The 23,288-nt window shown below is 43.5% G+C and overlaps 1 protein-coding gene and 1 long non-coding RNA gene across 2 annotated transcripts in view; both read left to right on the top strand.

The window, feature by feature from the left end:
- Nucleotides 1-23,288, top strand: part of HS6ST1 (heparan sulfate 6-O-sulfotransferase 1) — a 186,756-nt gene that overhangs the window by 47,147 nt on the left and 116,321 nt on the right. The window lies entirely within an intron of this gene.
- LOC147651172 (uncharacterized) overlaps nucleotides 7,512-23,288 on the top strand; it is a 102,064-nt gene continuing 86,287 nt past the window's right edge. The window contains exon 1 of the long non-coding RNA XR_015274211.1: nucleotides 7,512-7,923. This is a non-coding gene — a long non-coding RNA (uncharacterized LOC147651172). The remainder of the gene's footprint in view (nucleotides 7,924-23,288) is intronic.

Genomic DNA, 23,288 nt, shown 5'->3' with positions numbered 1-23,288 from the left:
CTTGTCCAGTATTCATAACTTGTGAGCCATGAGGGTTTTTTACAATGGGTTTATGCCTCTTAGCTCATTTTGCCAGTGTGGTAAGTTTGTCCTTTCGTACAGCAGGTCCTGTCCCTGTATTATGCATGAATCTTCCTTCTTTTAAAGGCTCCCAGGTCTCCAGGTCCATAAATATTCCATGATTAGAAAGCCCCTTATGTTTCCCCTCTCGACTGCAAGTGGCTTAGAAAGAGGAGAGGTTACAGAAGTAAGGGGGGGTGGGGCAAATCTTAAGCAATGATTCAGTTAATTCTTAAAAAAAAATAAATCAAAAAATCTTCATGACTTTCTCCTTCTCTACTCACAGCATGTTTGGGCTGCTTTTTACACTGGAGTGGGGCAAGAAACTATTTTATTACTTAGTTCCTGATGTTTCAAATGTCCTTGGAACAATTTCAGTGTCAAATATCAGAGAATGGGAGGGGAAGAGATAACAATGGTTTGAAGTCAACATGTTGTTAATAGGATGTTATTTGTGAAATTAGCCAGTGAGGATGTAATGATATAGAACAGAATGTAGCTGTGGCATGCAGCATCAATAATAATAGGCCTGAAATATTTATGGTTTTCTTCTCCATGTAGCAATTGTAGTTTTAATTGTTCATTTTTTCTGCATCCATATGATGTTTCTTTGTCTTCGTGTGGTGCAGTTGTTTTAATGAAGCTTTTGTAACTCTTAACTTCCTATTGCCATAGCAGCACCTGCTGGTTAGAACTGATAGAAATTCTTTGCTAATCTTTCTTTTCTATTTATTCAGGCCATAATTATTTCCTTCCTTAGGTTTGAAGAGTTGTGCCAGTTGTCAATGCAGAGAAATCACCATGAGTATCCCAAAAAAGAGTCTAAGTTTCCTGCAGGAATTAAGAACCAGGGTGCAGAGATGGGGTTAACAGCACTTTTGCACTCTCTTTTCCCTCATACATCAATTTTTGCTCCTGGACATACTATTTCAGTTCCTATCACAGTTCCCATGCCAAAACAGAGTATCTTTGAGCTCTGTCTGTCTCATAAAATGTGTGAGCCAGCTTTCAAAATGACCTCATGATCTGATGTTTCTGTCTGTTCAGTAGATGCCATAAGCTGGGAGAACAGGGATGCAGATACTGGAATGAAGAGCAATGGCTAAGTCTGTGTGGGGAATTTTTCACTTGTTGAAACAAGGTCAATATTGTGTTACCAGAGAAATTCATGTGAATCCCTTAAAACATGCTAAGAGCGGGGAACAAGACCATGAGGGATATGCTTCCCCTGCAGTTTTCCCACTGCACATGATCTGCTTTTTCAGTCATATTGTGAGTCCCTGAGAAAATCAGTTTTAACTTTCAAAGTTATAAATACATACCCAGAATGAAATGTGTGGTGTCACCCAATGTCTAGCTGGGATTTACATGAGGCATGAAGTGGACATTTTGTGACAGAGCTGAATTGCGCTTGCCTGAGGACTTGTGAGATGCTGGTAAAATATATTCTTGGAAAGTGATGCATTCTGGTACACGGCAGAGAGAGAAAATGTGTCTGAGAAAAAGTTTTATGGGGCTTTTGTGAGGGTTTGCTTTAGCAAGTGTGTTTCATGGTAGCCACAGAAAGGGAGAAGGGAGACCTGTTAGAGACTATGAACACTCTCAGGCAGCCTCAGACCAAGAAACAAAATCTTAAGGAGGGAAAAACATGAATTGCCCAAGAGTCCTGCAGCACATCCCTCCCTCAGACTCCCAGCACTCACTGAGCTGGCTCAGGAGCTATGGCATGAGGGTATTTATTGCAAAGCAGTGAGTCACCAGCTGCATTTTTGGGGAGGTTGTTCCGTAGGTTGATGGGGAGTGGCAGTAGGGTCTTGCTCGATGCTGTAGGAATGGTGAGCTGTGGCACAAGCCCTGCACATTTCCCAAATTACGTGGCTTGCCCAGTGCTGTGGAAGAAGCTGCTGGTGATCAAAGCCACGGTTTAGATCTGCATTTTCTCCACTTGCCCATGCTGTCTGTTTAAATCACGGGAGGACAAGGTACTGCTCTAAACAGCAGTGGAAACAAATAAATGATCATTAGACAGAAGAGCTAAATGCTCACAACTGTAAGGCGCTGCTCATGGTCTTCATTTTGGTGTCTTTTGTAGAATTACAGAAAGTACGAAAATGGTCTGAAAGAGACTCTTTACATTTAGAAGCTCAAACTTTTCACCCTGTAATGGATTGCTGCTGGCTTCAGCTGTAGGTAACCACTTCCTGTTTTCTTCATGAGTGTGAAACCTCAGATGTGAAAAATGAACTTTGCATATCTCTGCAGCATGCACTTCTCAACACAGCCACCTGCTACTCTCTGCTGTAGAAATGCATTTACCATTTCATATCAGAGTTCAGTGAATATGTTGAACTATTTGAATACCTGAAATAAAAACAAAAAGAGTGAATAGATAGTTTGTTCTACTCTTTATGCTGATATTAAAAAAAACCAAAAAAACAGCTCCCTAGAGAAGCAAAAGCTTCCTCTTTATGCACTTAACATATTTCTGTTGCTTTGCTTGCACGAGATGGCTTAACTATGCAGTATAGTCTGGGAACTTCACTGGCCAGTGTTTCTGCTCACTGTCCTTTGTCACCTTGTGTTCCTGTTTCCAAAAGAAGTAGGAAGGGCCAGGCTGAATTTTCAAAGCACGGTTCTCATCACTGTCCAACTTCTAATTATTCTACTACCTCAGCTCCTAAAATACAGAGATTTTTCTGTGCTGGGGGCTGGAAGGAGGAAGGGAAAGAGTATTCTTAGCCAAGAATGTGTAAACCTTTTTTCTTCCCTGCTTTGCCTGGTGCTGCCCTGACCTCTCATAAACTCAAGGGAGTTTCGGGACTGATGCGGAATTTACTCACATTTTTATTTGAAAGCTTAGTATTTTGAGCTGAGAATAATTTACTGAGCCAACTTCTGCCCACCAATGAACAGCTGCAGTGGTGAAATTAAAAGGGGAAAAAGGAGCTGTAGAGAGAATTAATAGGAGAGGAGGGGAGAATTTTAAAACAGTTCTGACATCCCCATTTTCTTGGTAAATCCTGTGCCCAGCAGCCACATACAGAACTCGGCTCTGATGTAGGTCTTGTGAAGAGAATAGAACAACCTGACCCCAGTAATTAAACTGTTAATTAAGTTGTCATAGGGGACATGTGAGTGGAAGCCCTGGCATTACAGGAGTGATTTTTCTATAATCTTCAGTTGTTCTTTGAGCAGTTGCCCTAATAGATTTTGATTTGCAAAAATGTGAGCGTGCCTGTGAGAATTCATTTATTGATGTGTGTGAATAACAGTTTCACAGCCTGCAGACCCTCTGTGTGTGCTGGGCAGCTGTAGTAGAGAGAGTGCTCACACCTGGGCAGCTCAGGTGTGTGAGCTGCAGGAGAGTTATTGGAATTTGCTGGTGTCTGCAGTACAGCAGGATAAAGGAAAAGTGGGTTCTGAGATCCTGATCTCTGCCCTTTCCAGGCCAGGGTGCTGCTCCTCATCCCAGCTCCCTGCTCTGGGGCAGTGTTTGTCCTCTGGAGCACCAGGGAACTCTGAGATGGGCGTGAGTGTGGAGCAATCCCTCAGCATTCAACCCATGTTTCCAAGCTTGGCAAAGATATTTTTACTTTAGATGCTGGCTCCAGCGGCACCAGTGTTATTCTGGCTGTGGGAAAGGAGAAGTAGGAAGTGTCAGTAAGGATTTCACAGTGTCTTTGACACAAGGCTCTTTGGTAGGAGAAGAGGGTGAAGAAAAGGGAAGATCCAAAAGCAGTACAACTTCAAGTAGACCCAGAGAACGTTTTTGTATGGAAAGAAGTAGGTTACTTTACTGTACACCATGAATGAGGTAAAAAAAATTCCAAGCAAAAGCTTGAACAAAATACCCAAGCCCATGTGAACCGAAAGTGGTTTTATTGACATACATGTATCTAAATGCCTTATATCACAGTCTTTTCACAAACTCTTTTTCTCCATGTTTTGATTTTTGTGCCTGGTGAGCACAGGATTTGTGATTTTATAGGCACTGGCTCCCCTCTACTTTGGAAAAAGTTCATTTGGTTTCACAAGCCACTGCAATTCCTCATCTCACTTTTTTAGGTGAGCTCAAACTCTTTGAAGACAACTAGAGAATTTTCCAGTCAGTCATAAATGAGCAGAAACTGAAATTCATAGCTTCATCTATAGTATTTTCTCTAAGAGTCCAAGGTAGAGCTGCAGGTGTCGTTGAATTAAACAACAACTCTAGTGGTTACATTTTAATGTGGTTTTTACAGAGAATTTATTTGAGCCAAGTTAGGTAGGTGCAGGTTAACAAGTTCTTCTGTTCCCTGCTGTATTCTTTCTGGTCCAGCTCTGCTCAGGTGCTGCCAGTTGGAGCGATTTTGCAGCAACCAAGGAGCAGGATGGGACTTGCCAAATACTTGTGTGCTTGCAGCTGATGCCAGAACTAAAAAAACCCTGTGGCTTTGGCTGCTTTATTGAAAATGTTGCTTTTTAATTCACCTTCCTTTTTGTCCTGCTTTCTAACAACGTTGCACAGTTGCAATTGGCAACCTTCAGCTGTCCAAATACCTGGGGGCTTTTTTTTTAGGCGTGTGACTTTAGAGCAGGAGAAAAACAAAACAACTGTGCAGAAATTCTGTCCTTTCCCTACCCCCATTCCCTTTTTCAGGAAAGGCAACCTAGGTAGAATATTTAGCAGGGTTTACATCTGTAATTTTTAAGCTGCAAGTGGAAGGAACCTGTCTAAATTAGTCCACTGGTGTTATAAATGCATATCATATTATTGGCTTTTCGCAAATATTATAATGAATGTTATATGTATAAGATTAGAAAATTTTGTTGTATTAATATAGCTTCCTTTATTTCTGTTATTGATGAAACTTAGTGGTGTAATACACATATATGTTAGGCTATAACATGATATTAAAGCACAAACTACTTTTCTGTTTATATAACCCAGAGACTAAAAAAGAAAACAGTCAGAGACCCCCCTGCATCCTAAGATTATCTTGTTCAGATGAAGACAAGCAATCCTCCAAGCCCTCCAAAGGAAAAAATCATGGCAACTGTTATCAAAGCACATAAAACCTAGTGATGCCTGGAAGATTGGGAAGGGGGACAAGGAAAAACTGAACAAAGGAACACCAAAAATCCTAAGAAGAATGTCTGAATACGTATGAGAATTTATAGATATGTAGTTGGATTCTGTTTTTAAGGGACAATCCTTTGTTAGTAAGGTGTGCTCTCTTGGCTGAATGCAGAGACACCCGGCCGTATCTGTATATTTTATTTTTATCTCCTAATTGTCTTTTGATTAAACCTTTAAATTCTATTAAAAAAATCTGTGAATTTCATTTTTCCCAACTGGAGTCCTGTTTGTTTGGCCTTTTTCTATTCCTGGTTTCGGTGCGTCCTTTCCCAGCGGATTCCCGTGGGCGCGTTCCTGCAGGGTTCCGCGGCCTGCAGCCAGCACAGCCATAAATCACAGCCTGCCCTGCTCTGGCAGCAAGGATGCTTTCAGCCAGCTCGGGGCTTGTAATGCAGATGAAGGTCTCGGGATCTCTGGGGAGAGCAGGAGAGGGAGGGAGCAGAGCTGTGTCTCCGTTCCGGAGCTGTTTGTGCCTCGCCTTTGTTGAGGCCCGCTCAGGTCTCCCTCAGGTCACACATTTGCACTCGTTTTGAATGAGGCAGAAGAGCCCTTGAGAGGCCGCATTGCTGAAGAGGGCTGAGGGAGAGTGGAGAATGCTCTGGGGGCTTTGGGAAAGCAAAGGGAGGAAGGACTAAAGCTCCTTCAGCGGGGCAAGTGAAGGTCAGAGGTGGCCTGTGACCTTGCACTGCCTTTGTGACCTTTCTGAGGCTGCTGACTGGGATCATTCCCTGCCTGAGGGACTGCTGGCATCTGCAGGCATTCCAGCAGCAGTTAAACACCTGTTTGCTGCTGACATTTCATTAGGAGGAGTAATGAGTCTGGATATTAAATGTCTGCCTTTCTGGCTGGTCAGGAGGGAAAATGGAAAGGAAGCTATGTTGTGTTTTGGGGCTTGTGAAATCCTTGTTTCTGGTACAGCCAAGCTCTCTCCCCTTGGCCCTGCTGCTGGGCAGAGCGTGGAGAGCAGGCCCAGCATCACCGTGCCCTTCCTGCACTGGGGCCACGACCTGGAAACCTCTCCCATTTCTTTTAGCCATGGCATAGCTCCCCTGCATCCTGCTCAGGTCCTTCCTAGAAGGACAAAAAACTTCAATCAGTATGAAAAACGAGGCTCACTCGCTTAATAAATTATAAAAGGTTTAATATCAACAAAAAGACAATTAGGAGACAAAGGTAATAAAGCAAAGGGTTAAAGCAGCAGGGTGCCCTGGTGTGCTGCCAGGAACACACCTGATATCTTTGGAACACTTCTTTTATCCCATTCTGCTGTGGGGTTTTAATGCATATTCCTATTTTTCCAAGAGGTATTTGCATGGCTACGCCCTGAATCTGCCTTATTAGAGCATGCATCTTAAAGATTTCCCTTTATCACATTTTCATTTGGGCTGGGGTTCCTTCTTCTGCAGTCGGTCAGTGTTGACAGCAGCCTGGGCCCCATCATTTGTTTCCTGGAGGTTATCTTGCTTTGCACAGTGTCGTGGTTTTAAACCAGTAACTAAAAAAGATTACTTATTTCTTGCTGTGAGATATGGATTAGAACAAGAGCAAAACAGGCATAAAACTTAAAAGGTATAAAGAAAGTTTATTAACAAACTACAATAATAAGAACACCAGAATAAACTTCCAGAAAACCCCTTTTTATCCCCTACTACCCACCATTCCCTTGTTCCCATGACAACAGAGACAAAAACTTTGGAACTTTGATGGTTAAAACAGTCCCAATTCTTGCTACAATCCAGTAGTAGCAATCCACCAGTCTTTGTAGAGAAACAGAAGTTTCTTTCTGTTAATTTATGGAGTTTCTCACAAGAAAACTACTTCTGTTATAGTTTTCTATTGCCCTGATGTCAGCTGCCCAGAACTGCTGTTATCAGAGCTCACTCCTCCCATTTCACATCACTCTGAGGTGTGTATGGGCCATGAGTCTAGGGATGGCATTTTAAGGATGAGTTATTCAAAGGCAAAAGTCTTCTTCATCTGTCTCTGTGAGCTTCACTAGAAAACAGTTTTCTTATTGCCCCCTAAGGCTTCAAATCTTCTAGCACTTCACTGTATCACAATTACTCTACTTTTTACTCAAAATCTACACTTTGAACACTCCATTCCTCCCTACATACTCTATCATGAATTAAAGGAGTTCTTTCAGGACTTTATTGTCCGTCTCCATAGCTTTAACAGAAAGATATTTCAGCTTATAAAGCATCTCCTTATTCTCTACCTTTTCTGAAGCTTCTTTTCTTTCCTGTCACTGGTAGTTTATAAAGTCTCTTTTCATGTTGATCACTCTCTTTTTCCCTCTCTGGATAAAAGGATTAATCTGCAAGTCTCATCTGGGTAATGAAAAGGTTAAAATCTTGCCCAGGCTTTGTAGATGGTTCTGTGATCTCTGCCGGAGCAGTGCCTGGAGCTGTCTGCGATGGGAGATTCTTCATGGCTGCTCTGGAGATTGTGGTCACTGTCTCAGCCCGCCGCAGGTCAAGAGCTTTTTTCTTTCTTTCCTCAGCAGTCTGTGGTGAATTCAGTCCCAGCAAAAACTGCAGCCAAGCCAGGGAGCGGCCTGGCCCGGCCAGAGCCTGGGGCAAGCCCCGCAGGCCCCATCTCCTGGCTGGGAGCCGCGGCAGGCCCAGCCCAGCCCCTGCCCAAGGCCGCATGGCCGGGCAGAGAACAGGAGGCCTGGAGCTCTGTTACCTTTCACAGCCAGGAAAACAAAGGAGCCCAAAAGTGCCCTGACTTTACATCTTAAGGTAGGGTTTACAAGTTGATCCCACGTTTAAATGGTCAAAACTGCTGTCAATTCCCAGTAATGACTGATAATTGGTCAGGAGAAAAGACTCCCATCAGTCCCCAGCAACTTCAACTTCCTTAGCTCCTAAAACCACCTTCAAGGTAAAGTCACCCCATGACACACAGACAGGACATTGCCCCAAAATCCAAAATTCTTCTTGACCTGTGCCTAAAACTTGCTAGCAGGAGAAAAAGAAAAAGACATAGCAAAAGCATATAACATATAACATTCATCTTAATACTTGTAAAAGCCACTATCACAATATGGATTTATAACAATCAGGATTGCCTAGGAAAAATGCCCACACCTGGGAGAAAGTTCATTCTGTAGCCTCCAGCTGCAGATAATTTTCCTGTGTGCTCCGTGGTGATGGGTTGTGTCCCACAGTGACATATGGACAGGGTGTGCAGCAGCCTGGGCTGGGGAAAGCCTTGCTTCCCTCTGACACTGCCCTGAAGGGCTGGGAAGCAAGGTCAAACCATGGGAGCTTCCTGCAGTTAAATTCAGCGAGTGACATCCCAGGGGGTGAAATGCCTCTCTGCTCATTTCAGTTGTCAGAGAATTGTATGTGTTTTGAAGTTGCTTATACCACTGGTACACCTACACCACAAACACATACTTTTTCAAACCTAATAAATGTCAGACTTAAACAAACAAAACCCCAAGAGTGGGATAATGAAAATTTATTCTTTGCACAGTGATGTCTCTGCCTACAACCTGATCTTGCAGCAAACTGCACCTCCAAATCTAAATCCTTTTCTGCTTGTACAGGGGAGAGTGCTTAAACCTGTCCTAACAGAACCTGAAAAGGCTGGATTTCTGAGAAGGCAACAGGTGCTGTGTACACCTACAATGCCTGAAACCAAGGCATAATTTTTCTCTTGGAGTGCTTTTTATCAACAGAGATGGCAGCTGTCATTTCGCTGCTGCTTTGAGCCCTGCTGAAATAAGATCTAGTGACTTGTACCAATGTTCAGAAAAATTGATGTGGCTTTGTTTATGCAGTAACAAAGATCTGCTGCTCTTTACAGACAGTTGGCAAGCTTCTGTACTGAACAGCTGGGCTTGGGATGGTTTAGACAGGCTGGTGGAAGTGCCTTTGTAAATTTTAGGAGGTATTAAAATTATTCTCCAACAGGCAAAGATGGGATTCCATAACCATTGCTGTCTTCTGATAAAAGCTTACTGAAATAAGTGGGCTGGAGTATAGATGTGGACCTCTAAGTATCTATCCTATTTGTCACTGTTGGCTGAAGGATAAGAGGTGTCCCTTAAGCTTGTAGTGACGTTAATTGGAGGCATGTTATGTTTCGGTCTATCAATATGAATCAAAATTAGTTTACCATGCTGCAGAGAGCAGTTAGCTGAGGGGTTTTTTTTCCCAGCCCCGGGGAAATTATTGCAAGATTGTTTTATTTCTTTGTTGCTGATGCACAGGACAATACCTTCACGAGCAGCATTTTCATTTCTGACAGTAGCTGGCCTATATATCACTCTGGCATAAAAATATTGTTTGGAATCTGAAAACCACATGTACCTTACATAACTGTGCTGCTCCTGCCACCCAGGCAGGAGTTTATTCACAGAAAGGCTGCGGCTGCTTAGACTTCTTTATATACACATGAAAGAAACAGTGGGGTTTTTTCTTGTTCCCAGATGTCCAAGTGTTGGTTTGGTTATATGGCTGTTTTCTTCACTGTACTGCAGGTATTGGTGTCTTTGTGGATTATTCATGAAGGGCTGTGTGTTTCCCTTTCCCCAGAGCTGTGCCTCACCCCACGAGGGCTCTGTTGTTTAACCCCAGCAGCAGCTGAGCCCCACACAGGGGTGCTCACTCACCCCCCGATGATGGGGGAGAGAATCTGAAATGAGAAACTTCAGAGCTGAAGGCAGTTCGACAGGTGAGGCAAAAGCCACATGCACAAGCAAAGCAAAACAAGGAATACACTCACCTCTTATCAGCAGGCAGGAGTTCAGCCATCTCCAGGAGAGCAGGGCTTCATCACGTGTGACAGTGACTTGGGAAGACAAATGCCATCATGCTGCACTTCTCCTCCATACGGTGTGGAATAGCCCTTGGATCAGCTGTCCTGGCTGTGTCCTCTCCTGACCCCTTGTACACCCCCAGTCTCCTCACTGGTGGGTTGAGGAACAGAAAAGTGTAGAACAGTGTATAAGCACTGCTCAGCAATGACAAAAACATCCCTGGATTGTCAGCACTGTTCCCAGCACAAATGCAGAATACAGCGCCATACAAACCACTACAGAAAAATTAACTCAAAACCAACACAAATCCTTTGTGCTTTCACCTTTGCTTGAATGTTCCTGTCCCTGCTGTCCTTCTCCCTTGGCAGAGCTGATAAACACACCAAATTGGTTCAGTCTGGACAGAAAACTTCCTTGAGACTGCAGTTCAGTCATTTTTGCATTCAGACCCTCTAGACCATTCGATCCTGACTTCAGCTGGCCTGTCCTGTCTGTTCCTTCAGCATGTTCTGATCACTCAAGCTTCCAACTTCTCCTGGCTCTACCAGCAGTGATGTCCCCTGTGCTCCTGTGAGCTGAGGGACTCCCAAGAGGATTTTGGTTTTTAACTTCCTTTTCTTTCCTGACATCATGTCTGGAGTGAAGCAGCCATGCTCTTAACAAGTGCAGATTTTTGGTGGGATTTGAGACATGAGAGCAGTGAGCTGCTTTGGCATTCTCCATCTTGGGATGGGGTAATTTGATCACTAGACCCTTCTCTGCTGCAGGATCAAGTGAACAGGATAATCATGTCCAAGCAGTCCTGTGGATTTTTTTTTTTTTACCAGAAAAGTGTGTGCTGGGCAAAAATTTTCATGTATCAGGGCTGGAGTAGTTTATTGAGGGAAGCAGTGGAAAGAGAAGGGGGCAGAATGTTTATTTTTTTTAATACAAGTGATAAAATTCCTGGTTCTTACTCTGATAAGATACCAGGAGACTTGTGACCATCTTGTATTTCTCTAATTCCTAAGTAAAAATTGAGTGCAGCCTAGGAAAACCTGAGGAAGTTGTGTACTGACAATGTGAAGTTTCTCTCCCCTCTCTAAGTTTTAGACCTGAGTGCAAGTATCAGGGTATGGAAGTTTAGATTTCCATACCTACTGATCTCTAAACCTTCTGTGCTTCTTTACCTCTGATTGTCTGTGTCTAAATACAGATTTCATAACCCAAAGAATTTGTACTGTGAGGCCAGGGAGGAAAACTCAAGCAGACTTTTTGAAAGATTCTAGAAATGCAAGACTTTGGAAATATTTTTGTAATCACAGGGAAAACACTTTTCAGGAGCTGACACCCCTTTGTTAATTAAGACTTTTCTTTCTTCTGAAGTTGTCAAACGGAAAAAAAAAGCTTTATTTTAATGCAGTTCATAGGGCTGGGGAAGAAACCAAGCTGGGGTTCAAACTGCCTGGCAACCACAAGGAGAGTGAGAGCTGTGAGTAATTGGAAGACACTCAGCGCTGATTTCTTTGTTCTGACAATTGTGCTGAGGTGCCACACATGTACTTGGTGTAATTCTTAAGCCATTGGTACCATGGAGCAGGGAAGAGCAAGTAGGGTCAGATCATCTTTTCTTTTGGGTTTTTTTGTCCCCTGGTGGGTTTTGTTTCTGTTGTTCATTGGAAGGTATGGCACAGGCAGCTGAGAGGTTAGGGTTGGCATGAGGAGTGGCCGTGCTGAGCTTTTAGACTGCTGGTGACAGGCAGGTGAGGTGGTGTGAGCAGACAGCCCAGACAGGGCTTCTGAACCTCTGCTGAGAGCTCAGCTTCACCCATTCCCAACAGCAGCAGTATTTGGAAACTACAAAAGAGCGTGTATAACACAAAGCTGTACTTGCCCTTGAGCTAAGATTATTCCATGGACAGTGACAAATCCTCTGAGACAAGGCAGCATTTTGGTTTCTAAAGTGCTGTTCACTCTGGCTGTGCTAAATCAAATCTGCTGCTGTAGTCAGAGGTTCTGAGAAGAAATACTGAGGGAAATCTGCAAAATCACTGTAATTTGGTGGAACAGAATGGCATAAATATGAGTGGGTTCTTTTTCTGCTGAGCATCATATGGTAACAGCCAGTTCCTGGTCCCAGATTCCTGCAATCAAAGATCAGAAGAAAAGAGGCCCAGGAGGTGAAATGGTGCTATAGCTGTACAACAGGACAGGGGTCTGGGAACCCTTGTGCTTCATGAGCCAGCACATTCTCAACTTCACAGGGATGCATTTGCCTCTCTGTGACACTTTTCAGTTAAAGCAAACCTTTGGGTCTCCCCTTCTCATAAAATAAATAATCTATTTCCTTAATACAAATATACACCTGAAAGGAGGAAAAACACTTTACAGGAAAAGTTGGTAAAAATAGCGCCTAATATTTTTTTTGGTTTGTAAAGTAAACATCTCTGTAATGAAGTAACCCTTTCAGAATCATGTTCCATCCTGCTTCTCAAAAATAGTGCTCTACTGAATGTAGGTGGGATCCCAAATTCTGGGATGTTGTTGGTCTAATTCTGCTGTCATTGAAGTCAGAGCTACTGATTTCAGTAAGAGCAGATTTATATCCATGCTTGCTGTGTTTGAGGTAAATTAAATTCCAGTGCCCCAAAACTGTCTGTTGGTTTCAAGGACCGTATGGAATGGCTGATGTGTCACTTAGTTGTGATGAATTCTTAGATTTTCTTCTCAGTTCAGAAAATTGATTAGTAAAACAGGTATTCCAGTATAAAGGTATCAATTTTACTGCCTGATAAGCTAACTTTTTTTTTGAGATAAAACTGAGTTTTCCAGTTCACTAAAAAGGGGAGCTCCTAAAGCAGAATACTGAATGCTTTTTAGACATGTATAGGGGAGAAAACTGTAATTTCCTCAATGTCCAATATAAAATCAGCCCAGTTCATAAAGAAACAGAAAAATCTTTAGACAGTTAAGAGGAGCCAGTCTAATTTAATTCCACACAAACCTTTTTAATGATTAATCTGAAAAAAAAAGAAAAAGAAACCACAGCATTTACCATGTGGTTTTATTTCAGTGAAATGCTAGCTTATTCTCGAGAGCAGTAAAAGTCATCAGTGCATTTGAAAAATGTATTTTGAGTGGAATTGGTTTTCATCTTCTTTTCAGCTTGCACAAGGTTTGCAGTCCCTCTGCCAGCTGGCCTTGCACTGAGTTGTGCATCTGCACCCAAGGCCATGTGAGATCTTACCCAGAGCACTTCCTATTCTGCTCTGTTCATCCCTGCCCATGGAGCTTTTTGGATGTCTCCAAAAGAGAGGAGACACTTAATACGAATGTCAAGTGATGATATTGTTTGAGTCTGAGCTACAAAATTATTTGAGCTCTTTTTCTCTGTCATTCTATGCCCAAGGCTTTGAACTAAAACCCTGCTTAAATGCTGAAACAAGGAATTTTGCTGTCTTGCCACGGCTAGCCAATGTCCAGATTATGTATTATATGCAGAAAACATTGCCTTTTTATTTATTTTCCATAGGAAATTCCTTTTAGTGGAGGATGCTAGCTTTGTTCCCTTATAGTGTGGTTGGCTGATACTTGATCTGTGTGTGAGGACTCATTTGTCCTTATGGAAGTGGGAATTAGGCTTCTTTAAATGCCAAAAGAGAGGGATTAAAATGGGATTTAAATCATGCTGTGATAGTTTTGTGCTATGCTGTAAATATTAGTCTGATTCTCAGCTAGGGAGAAGTTCACATTGTAGATGTTTAATTTTGTTATCTCTTCATCTTACCAATAGCTTTGTCTCCTTTTTGCTCCCTTGCTGCTCCTGCTGCATCTGTCAACCTTGGAGAGCTGGCATGATTTCCCTAGCAATGCCGCACAAGTCTAATCTTAATTCCTATTATTGTCTGGCTGTGGGACTGTGTGTAGGTGTCTCTAATAAACTGCAGAAGGCAGCCAGCAACAGTTCTTCCTCTTTATATCTCTGCAGCTGGAATCCTGCAGAAGCCCTCTCCTGTAAAGATAAAGGTACATATATCCTCGTTAACAAGGCAGTGGAATCATTATGTCAGCAGAACCATGCAGTGACTGAAATGTTATTGCTAATAAAGAGCAGGCACTGCTGAAGGAGCACTTTGCCTAGCCTAGCCTGCCATGAAGAGTTGCTCATGGTCACTTGTAAATGATGTTTAACTTAGGAAAAATGCAAAGAAAATACTGGTTTAGCCAACAGAGAGACATGGAATCATGTTTGCTGGTGATGAGGGAAGGAAGCCCTTCAGGCTGGCAAGTAGAGGGTCGTAACTTGGTTGGTTGATTTTAAACCTCTGTTGCCAGAGGACATGGTCTGTGTTATGCAAAAAGGCTGTTTTGGGAAGGCAGTGCCCTTCTCTGGCCAGGGCTGGGGCTGTGGGATGGAGCACTGGGGTTTTACTCCTGACCCTGCTATGTGGGCAGGCTGAGCTCAGCGTGGCTCCAGTGCTCATTGTTGTGCCTACATAAAGGAAGCTTCCTGCTTTGAGTTCTGGATTATCTCTCTTCAAAATTCAAATATTACTGATTAAGCCAAATGTGCAGAGAGTTATTTAGTTGCTTTTGGATTGATTGGTTGGTTGCACTTTTTTTTTCTCATGGAGTAAGAGGAGCTGTTCTACACTCCTCCCTAATCTTTTATTTTTCTCTATTTTCTCTTCCTTAGCACCTTTTTTCCTTATGAGCTCCTGCCCTGATTTTTAGCCACAGAGAGCCTGGAGAACAGCCAGGCTTCAGCCTCTGAATGCCAGGATATCACTGTCCTGGGTCAGATTAAAAGCCCACCTTAACACAGTGTCTTCAGTGCTGGTCAGAAAGAGAGAAAGAGAGGCACACATAACTGGAGCAAGGCACGAGTGTATCCTCCTTCCCCTGAGTAAAGACGAGACATTTCCTGACCTAGATGCAGTTCCTGCTGCATTTAGTAATTCTCAGGGGATTTTTCTTTGAATTTTCCTAGTCTGCCATCAGTGTGCCTGTCCAGGCAGAGCTTTCTGTAGGTGACTGTTTCTGCAAAGGATTTACTTACTCTTGTTTGGTTTGGATTTTGCTCTTTATTCCATCAGATGCTCATAATTCCCAGCTCTGACAAAATAGAAAAGTGATGATCCTCCTCTGCTGACAGAAGGGCTGGAGGAATGCCCTGAGAGGTGGTGGCCATTTTTTTAAACTAGGATAAATTGGTTTGATGTAACACAGAGGTTATGAGGAAGTTTTGTATAAAAGCAATGGCAAGCCTTAAGATAAAATCTTAGTAAGCTGTGGCAGGAATCAGAAGAAAAAAAATTAAAGACTCTGAAAAAGAAGACATTGGGGAGCAATGGTATGGTCATTTCTTGTTGGAAGTGTCCATCCATGATTTAAAGAAGAAAAGCAGAAACTGAAATGTGTTGTTAAATGTTTGTAGTCAAGGTTAATAAAGCATATCCTATTACCCATTGATGTCATTTGCAACAGAAATGTAGGTTGGGAGTTACTGCAGCTAGTGGAAATGAGAGCTGACTGGTTTCACACAAAATCTTTGTTAAGAATTAAGACTTCTGTCATGCAATGGAGTGAAAGAATAAAGTTATATTGTATCAAATAAATATCATTGTAACAGGAGCCTCAGTAAGGTAAAAAAAACCCCAACAATGCAAAAGAAAGATTTTTTTTTTTTTTGAAAATTACTCATATTCCTGTCTTTTATTTTCCTTTTCTCCTAAAGCGTTTTTTTTCCCCCGGTCTGCTCTTGCAATTTCCTCCAGACTTAGCACAGCTAAGAATTAATGGACTCAATAGGAACCAAGTTCCTAAAACTGCTTAACCAAATTCAGTGAGATTTGAAGGGAAAGTCAGGCCTTGGTGTGCCCAGGCCACCTGTGTTGAGTCACAAACAGCTTTAAGTGAGAAGCCTCTGAGAGCCTTGCAGGTGGAGTTGTGCTCCATCCACAGTGTGCTAAGGATTTGGTTTTAATTCTCTGCTTTTTCATCTAACACACAGCAAAAAGGTAGCACTGCAGTAGAATTATTTTGTTAAATTTTGCTCATTCTCATAAAGGTTGAGTCTGATTTTGTGGGGTGTTCTTAGCTCCTATCATCAAGCCAGTGGGGACTGCAACTAATTTGTTCCCTCTTTTTTTCTTTTTTCATGTTTCCTTGATGTCTTCTGACCTGCACGTGTTTCCTTGTTTGATATGGTTTAGGTAAGTGTATGTGCTCTAAGGGAGGGTTGTTTTGTTGTGGGGTTTTTTATCCTCTCCCTTTCTGCACACCACATGGCATTTGTGACTGTTTGTCCTGCAGGTGGGAAGCTTCTTTTTGCCATCTGTCACATCACTGTTCTGTGGGCTGAGCAGTGAGGCTGCACCCCCTGAAGGGTTCCTTCAGCTCCACACTGGGGAAGGGGGGAGACCTCAGAGGCTCTTTGTGATGCCCCAGCTCCCTGCTGGGGCCAGGCCAGTCTCCAGGTAAAACACGGGCTGAAATGAGAGCTACCACAGGGCTGGCACACTGACAGCTGATCAGGAAAGCTTTATGATGTTACCTAAGTGACTGCTGAGTGAAAGCCACTTTCTCTTACCTAGAATTCAATTTTTGTCATTTTCCCCTTTTTTGTGCCTACAAATCAAAGATGTAGTTGTTTCGTAGGGCACCTTCATGTGTATTCTGAGTCTAGAGCATTTGCAAGCTCAATAGGAGCTGGAGATTTTTTTAACTTCTCAAAAAATTTCAGTATTAAAAACAAACAGTGGTTCACAAAGACTTCCTTGAAAGGCTGCTTGAAAATCTCACCCTTTTAAGAAATGTGTTTATATACTTTTGAAGTATATAAAAGTATACTTCACTTTATACAAAAGTATAAATCACTGTAAATTCAGGCAGAAATCATTTACTTACTGAACACTAGAGCTGCTACCATGGGCTATTGACTCTAAAACATTATTAGACATAGCCATTATTTTTTAAATTCAAAAGGGAGTGGGTTTTTTATATTTTCAGCTGTGACTGAGACAAGTGAAGCACTTTGCATGGTTTGGGAGCTGAGTTGTGTCCTTGTAATCTACTGGCAAGAGAAGCTTTAATTGCCATCACCGTGTGACTTTTTAATGGATTCCTTTTGTTAGAAAAATACAGAGTGTAGAGACACTGATATTCCAGGGCAGCATTTTACTCTTGCATGATGTAACAGAGTAGCTGCTGCCTTCACTGAACCACAGTGGATTTCCACCGATAAAAATGAGGCATAATTTGAATAGCAGAATAAAGATGCATGGATTGTCTCTCCTTCACGAGTATTTATGTGTGAGAAACATGCAGCTATACAAAGCCTGCATGCATAATGTGGAAGCCCATATGCTTGACGAAAGAGAAAGTATAGAGGGCAGCCTACTTGTTAGATTTCTTGTGTAGGAAACAGATACTTTGTGGATTTAACATTCAGAGCTTTTGTGCACAGCAGAGCTAGTTAGTTATCCTGCTAATTTCTGTGAGGCTGCAAGGTGGGGAACCGAGGGCTGAAACAGAAAATAATCCCCAGGGGCCGGGCTCCTGAGTGTCAGCATTGCCTCCATGGGCAAACCAGGACAGAGCAGTTTAGAATTCCAGTTCCAGGAGTCCCAGCCCATCAGCAGTGGCTGCTCACAGGAGCAGCTGCCCCAGAGCTGGCAGGGTGTGACCAGGAGTTTCCTGCGCCTCCTGATGTGTCCTCAGGTGCCTGTGCTGGTGTGGGCACCAGGCTGGGGCAGGAGGGCACAGGAGGGAAGCTCTGCTCTGGAGGCAGATTTGCACCTGCCTGGAGCGTCTTGCAAGGGACAAACGGGATACCAAGTGACTTTCAGCAGATCTGTGACCATTGCTGTGGTTCTTTTCAGAGCTGGTTGTCAGAGCTAGAGAGCCTGGGAGTGGCACCAACCAGATCTGCCTTGCTGTGCTCAGAGAAACAGCAAAAGCAGAAGAATTTTGTCTTCACCACATGAAGTTTGCCAGTTGGGCCCCAGCACTGGTGCACGGAGACATGAATCACTAACCACGCACGTTTGTGCAGGGCTTCTGCAGGGGCCCTGCTTGCTTCAGCAGAGCCCAGTGCTGTGTCACATGCCATCACAGCATTTCCCAGCCATGCAGGGGCAGCAGATTCAGCTCATTCTTTTCAGCTGTCCAATCCCCACAGTCCCACGTTCCCCACCTACTGCCAGGGTGATGCAGCGTGTTGAATTTGTGTCCCCACGTGTTCTCTCAGCAATAAATGAGCAATATTTCAGTACCTGGACATTCATGACAGCAGCCAACATACCTGTTGTTGTGTGCTCTTTTGGAAAGCCTCTTTGAGGCCTTCTCTCAGAAGCAGGGAGGGATGGGGGGTGACAGTGGGTTGGCTCCCTGTGAGCACATGGAGAGAAGGGGGATCCAGCACAGCCACCTTCTATCATTTGTCACACTCTGCTCTGTGGCAGCTACACTGAATATCCATGGTCTAGGAGTCATTGCCAGGGAGTAAGATCTGTAGCTCCTGTGAAAAGGGTGGTGAGGAAGAGCAGAAGCTGCTCCAGGTTATTGAAGATACTCCTTTTTAGAAGAACTGAACCAGCCCATTGCTGCCTGTCCCTTGTGTGGAGCAATTCTGAGGAGCTGGCCACCAGTCTGGTGAGGGACCAGCATAAAGAGGTCATCAGCCACGCTGCCCAGTGCCAGAGCTCTTGTCCTGAGCCCTCCTAACCCTGCTCAGGGTTGCAGAGACAAAGAGAAGGAATATTTGGGCAGGAGACAGTTCTGAAGGGGGCTGTGCATCATTTGTGCTGTAGCAGTGCTGAAAAGTCTTGATTATTTTAGCTCCTACGCTGGGCTTCAAACCATGTAATTAATGACTGCCTCTGTTCAAACTTGTCATCTCTTTCAAAGAGGAGACAAACAGGCAAGGGCTGGCATTAAGGAGGAGAGGTAGCATGCAGACCATCCCCTGACAAAAGCAGCTGTCAGCTCAATCTCTGCAGCTTTTGGGGCAAACTCTGAGGGGCTGGAGTTGCATGTTCTAGTACCTGGAAAGATGATCTGAGAATTAATGGTCCTAAGTGTCAGCCAAGGAACTCGTACTTAGAAAAAGTGGTGAATTTAGGCACTGGAATAGGTTACTAGAGCAGGTGGGGGAGAAATTTGCTAAGAGTTTATGGACTGTCTGCAAAAACGTGTAATTCAGTAAAGTTTTAGGTGCAGTTGAATCTGTCTTGTTAGCAGGGTCTCTTCAGGGTCTCTAAAGAGAGTTTTCTGGTGAACTTAATCCATTGTGATTTGAATCCATCTCTTTCTTTTATTTTGCTCTTAATTCTTGCAGGTCAGGGGAGATTTCAAATACTTGCTTAGCACAGAACACCTTTCCGGGTGCTTCAAGAATCCAGCTTACCTGACAGAACAGAAGCAGGATTATGATATTAGTGTGTTACCTTTTCATTAAAACCTTCTCACTGAATTTCTCCACTGTTGCATGACTCCTTCTGTGGATTATGATGACACTCCACCAAGCTGATAAGTGATGCATGCAAAGAAAATCAAGATTTCAGGACACATACTTCACTTCAGCTGCCACACAGTGTGATAGACATTCTGCTTTGCAACTAGGCAGCATGCTTAGGTACTCTAATCTGCAGCAATTTTTGCTCTATTAATAACCTATTAGTAGCCTGGAGCATGTTCTTTATACATTACCACTTCACAATTTATTGAACTTCCCCTCACAAGTTCATGTGAGCTAAAAAAATATATATAGCAAAAAGGGTGAGAAAGATTGCTTTCCTAGAAAAGGTAAAATCTGACCTCAAGATCACAAAAAATGACTCTTGAAAAACACAGATGCTGAATATGACCTGTTTCAGACCTTTGTGGTCCCCACCTCCCTGTGCAGTGAAGCAAAGTGCACACACTCCAGTTTGGGCCACTTGCCTAGTGCCAGCAGCAGTCAGGTAAATCACAGCCCCAGGCAGCATTGCTTGTCATTCCAGTTCCACTGCAAATCTTACAGCCCTTAGAGCACAGGAGCTGTTAAATACCTTGCCCTGAATTTTTTTAATGGTGTGCAGAAAAGAGGCAGAGATGATGATACCTCTGCTGCCAATTGCGCTGTCATTGTGGGTAATTAATCTCTGCCTGGCTCTGAGCCTTCCAGCGAGCCCTCTGCCACTGCAGTGTCCCAGCTGTGGGGTCCAGGCTGGCTCTGCAAACCCTGCGGCTCTGGGGAAGCCAGGGCAATGCAGGGCTGCTGGCAATCCTGGCATGAACAGGATCCATGGGCAGTGTGTCTGCCCAGCTGTGGACACTCAGCTGCCTGGTAATTGTCCCAGGTGAGGTTTGCAGAGAGCACCTTGCCATGATGAGCTGTTGTGCTTTTCAGCTGGGGCAATCACTGCTGATTTTTTGTGCTGTGAAAGAGACTCTTAGACTGACAGTCTGTGACTTGAGTGCTCAGGCTGGAGCTTGGTCTAGATACACAGGAAATGTTCTTTGCTTGAGGCTGTGTGGTTACATCAGCTCTGCCTGCGGGCAGAAGCTCGGTCCTAGCAGCCCGTGGTCCCTGGATCCCACTGCTGACAGACTCCCTGGGTGGGTTATTCCACAATCTGGGACACAGCAAGGGCATATTGCAGGCCTGGCACAGATTCCATCAGCTGCTGGCATTGCTTGCAGTCAGGCTGGGGACTGTTCATTGGGCGCTCCAAACACAGAGGTTTTTGGCAGTGATGCTCCCAGGGTTCTGCAGGATGTGTGACCTGGCCAGGGAAGGAGTCAAGGCTTTCCCTCCAGGCTCTGTTTGGAGACAGTCACAGAGGGAAGTTTGTGTAGTCCCTGCTTCCTCCAGGACACTTGGAGAGGCCTTGGTGGCCGTGCTGCCGCTCCCACAAGGCATGGGAAGTATGGAAGGATGCTCCCCTGTTGGGTTTCCTGTGGGAAATGGATGGATTTCCCATGCTGGCTGAGCTAGGTATTCCCACGTGAAACAACCAGGGCAGGGCTGGGGAGCGCACACTCACAGCCCAGCAGAACTGACTGTGGGTACAGAGAGTGATCAAAGGAAGATTGTTTCTTGGAACAGATTCATCTGCAAATTTGAGCCAATATCTTTTCAGTAGCTCCTTCTCTGTTTCAGTATTCATACTTTCTTTTAGTTCTGAATATTTTGCTTTTATATAGTTTTTCCCCTGTTTTTAGATAAACAATGTACTTTGAAGATCTGAAATACTATTTGATCAGTTACTGTTACATCTAGCACCAGATTTGTCCTTCCTACATTCCCACATAATTTTTTTTTTTCCTGTAGAGAGATGGCCTGATTGTTTGAGGCAGGTCCAAATGCAAAATCAATAAAAGCTCATTGCTGTACATGTCATGGTATTAGAGCTCAGCAAGTGAGACTCTGCTGGCCCAGGAGCTTGCCTCCAGCCCCTTATCAGACACTCGCCATGCTCTGGGCTTTGCAGCCACAGCACAAAGGGAGGTGTGATGTTCTGCTGATCCTGAGCAGCAATGAAATTAACATTGCTCTGTAATTTAGGTGTTTTACCAGCAAGTCACAATACTAATATTCCTCTTTTCCTTCTGAAAATAAAACAAACCAGACTCTGGAAAGCTTTTCTGTAAGGATTTTGCTCATTGAGTGTGAGACAGGACTTAACAAGATTGTTCATTAATTGTTGTTATTAATGCACATGTATATTGACTCTTGACAGTTCCTCACTACTGAATGCCTGAGGTTTGTGGGGTTTTTTCCTCTCTTTAGCTTTCCAGTTTCTTTTGGAAAAGTAATGTAAAAGAGAGACTTCCTTGTGTTTGGACTGTTTTTCTCCATTCCTTAAGTCTGCAGGCTTTGTATTTGAGTCTAAGAGATGAATTTTGAAGGTTGTGAACTTTGCAGCTTACTAGGAAATCCTCTTCTGTAGCCAACAGAGTCATGATTCATTATCTTTCCTGCAGTTCTTTCTGGAAGGGGAAAATACAAACATTGGGTGGGGAAACTGGATCTGGGCAATGAGAATAGGAAGCTTAAAAAAATTAAAACAGACAGAGGCACTACAATATCAAGATGAAATACTTTCTGTCTTTTACTTCATTTCTAACTCCCCAGATACTAGTGAAGTTTTTACATATTCAAAGAGGCTTTTGCATTTGAAGTGTGGGTTTTGGTGTCTGGGACATCCTTCCCAAAAAACAGGCTAGCAGCAGCTTCAAACACCCATGCTGAGCAAAGCACTCCCCATGCCCAACGAGTCAGGTACCCACTGCCCCAGCTCCAGGTCTGTGGGGATGACATGGTGCCTAGAAAATGGTGCATAAAGAATGAATGTCAGCTACAGAAGTTGGATAAATAGAGTAGGGGGAGGTGGTTTTCTATGACACCATCTGCCTCTGTGATCTGGAGCCTCAGTGTAAAACCATGGCTTCAGCTCTGTACTAAAGGTTAACAAAAGCCTTTAAATAGGGTAACTAATGGGTCAAACATATCTTAGCTTGTTAGGTTAAGACCCACAAGTCATCGCTTGTAAGAAAGTGGGGGGTGGATCAGTCACTGGAGAGGAAAGACATTAAATTAAATGTGCTGAAGCAGCCACATGGGACCCCTTAATAGTTTCTGAGTATTTTCTTAATGAAATGTAGCTTAATGCAATCCCACCCTCCCAGCCTGACAAACATCAACTCTGGCCTGCTGAAGGCTCTCATGTCAATGCTGCCTTTTAAATGATTCAGTGCACTCTTCACTCTCTGCTGCTTTCTTGTCAATTACAGCCCCTGGTTTTTGACATAAACAAGGGAGTATGTCAGTGGGAAGCTGGGACTGTCAGGCCTTTCAGTTTTGCTTTTCACCTTGTTGCTTGCTTATAACAAAAAGAAAGATATATATTTAAGTGGGGGTCACACAGAGACCAGTGGTGCATTAAAACCAGGCAGCAAAAGTGGAGGGAAAAACACCCATGGAATATGAAATATGAATGGGGGATGGGAGGTCATGCTTGAATAGACAGTGTTCTATAAGGTGGATCCAGCAAGCCTCAGCACTGGGTTCATCTGCTGGTCAGGACTCGGAGACAACATTGCTCTTCTGGGAGCAGTGAGTAGAACTGGGTCAAACACAGGCACCTGATTCATTTTAAGAACTATTTTAGAAAAAAAACCATGGATCTTAAGCATGTCTTTTTAGCAAGATCGAAGGCCACAAACCCTCCTAATAATTTTTATCAGTGTGTGTTAAAACATAGCTAAAGCAACATTTCAGCTGACCATTCCTCATCAGTAGCATCCTCGTGGATGAAATGCTAGACTCTCTCCTCCAACCAGGCCTGGTTTCTGTTAAGAAGGGGCTTTAGT

This window comes from Cyanistes caeruleus, chromosome 10, assembly GCF_971803275.1.
Source record: "Cyanistes caeruleus chromosome 10, bCyaCae1.hap1.1, whole genome shotgun sequence".
NCBI classification, from domain to species: domain Eukaryota; kingdom Metazoa; phylum Chordata; class Aves; order Passeriformes; family Paridae; genus Cyanistes; species Cyanistes caeruleus.
The sequence above is the reverse complement of the archived record's forward strand: the minus strand, read 5'-3'. Positions and strand labels throughout refer to the sequence as shown.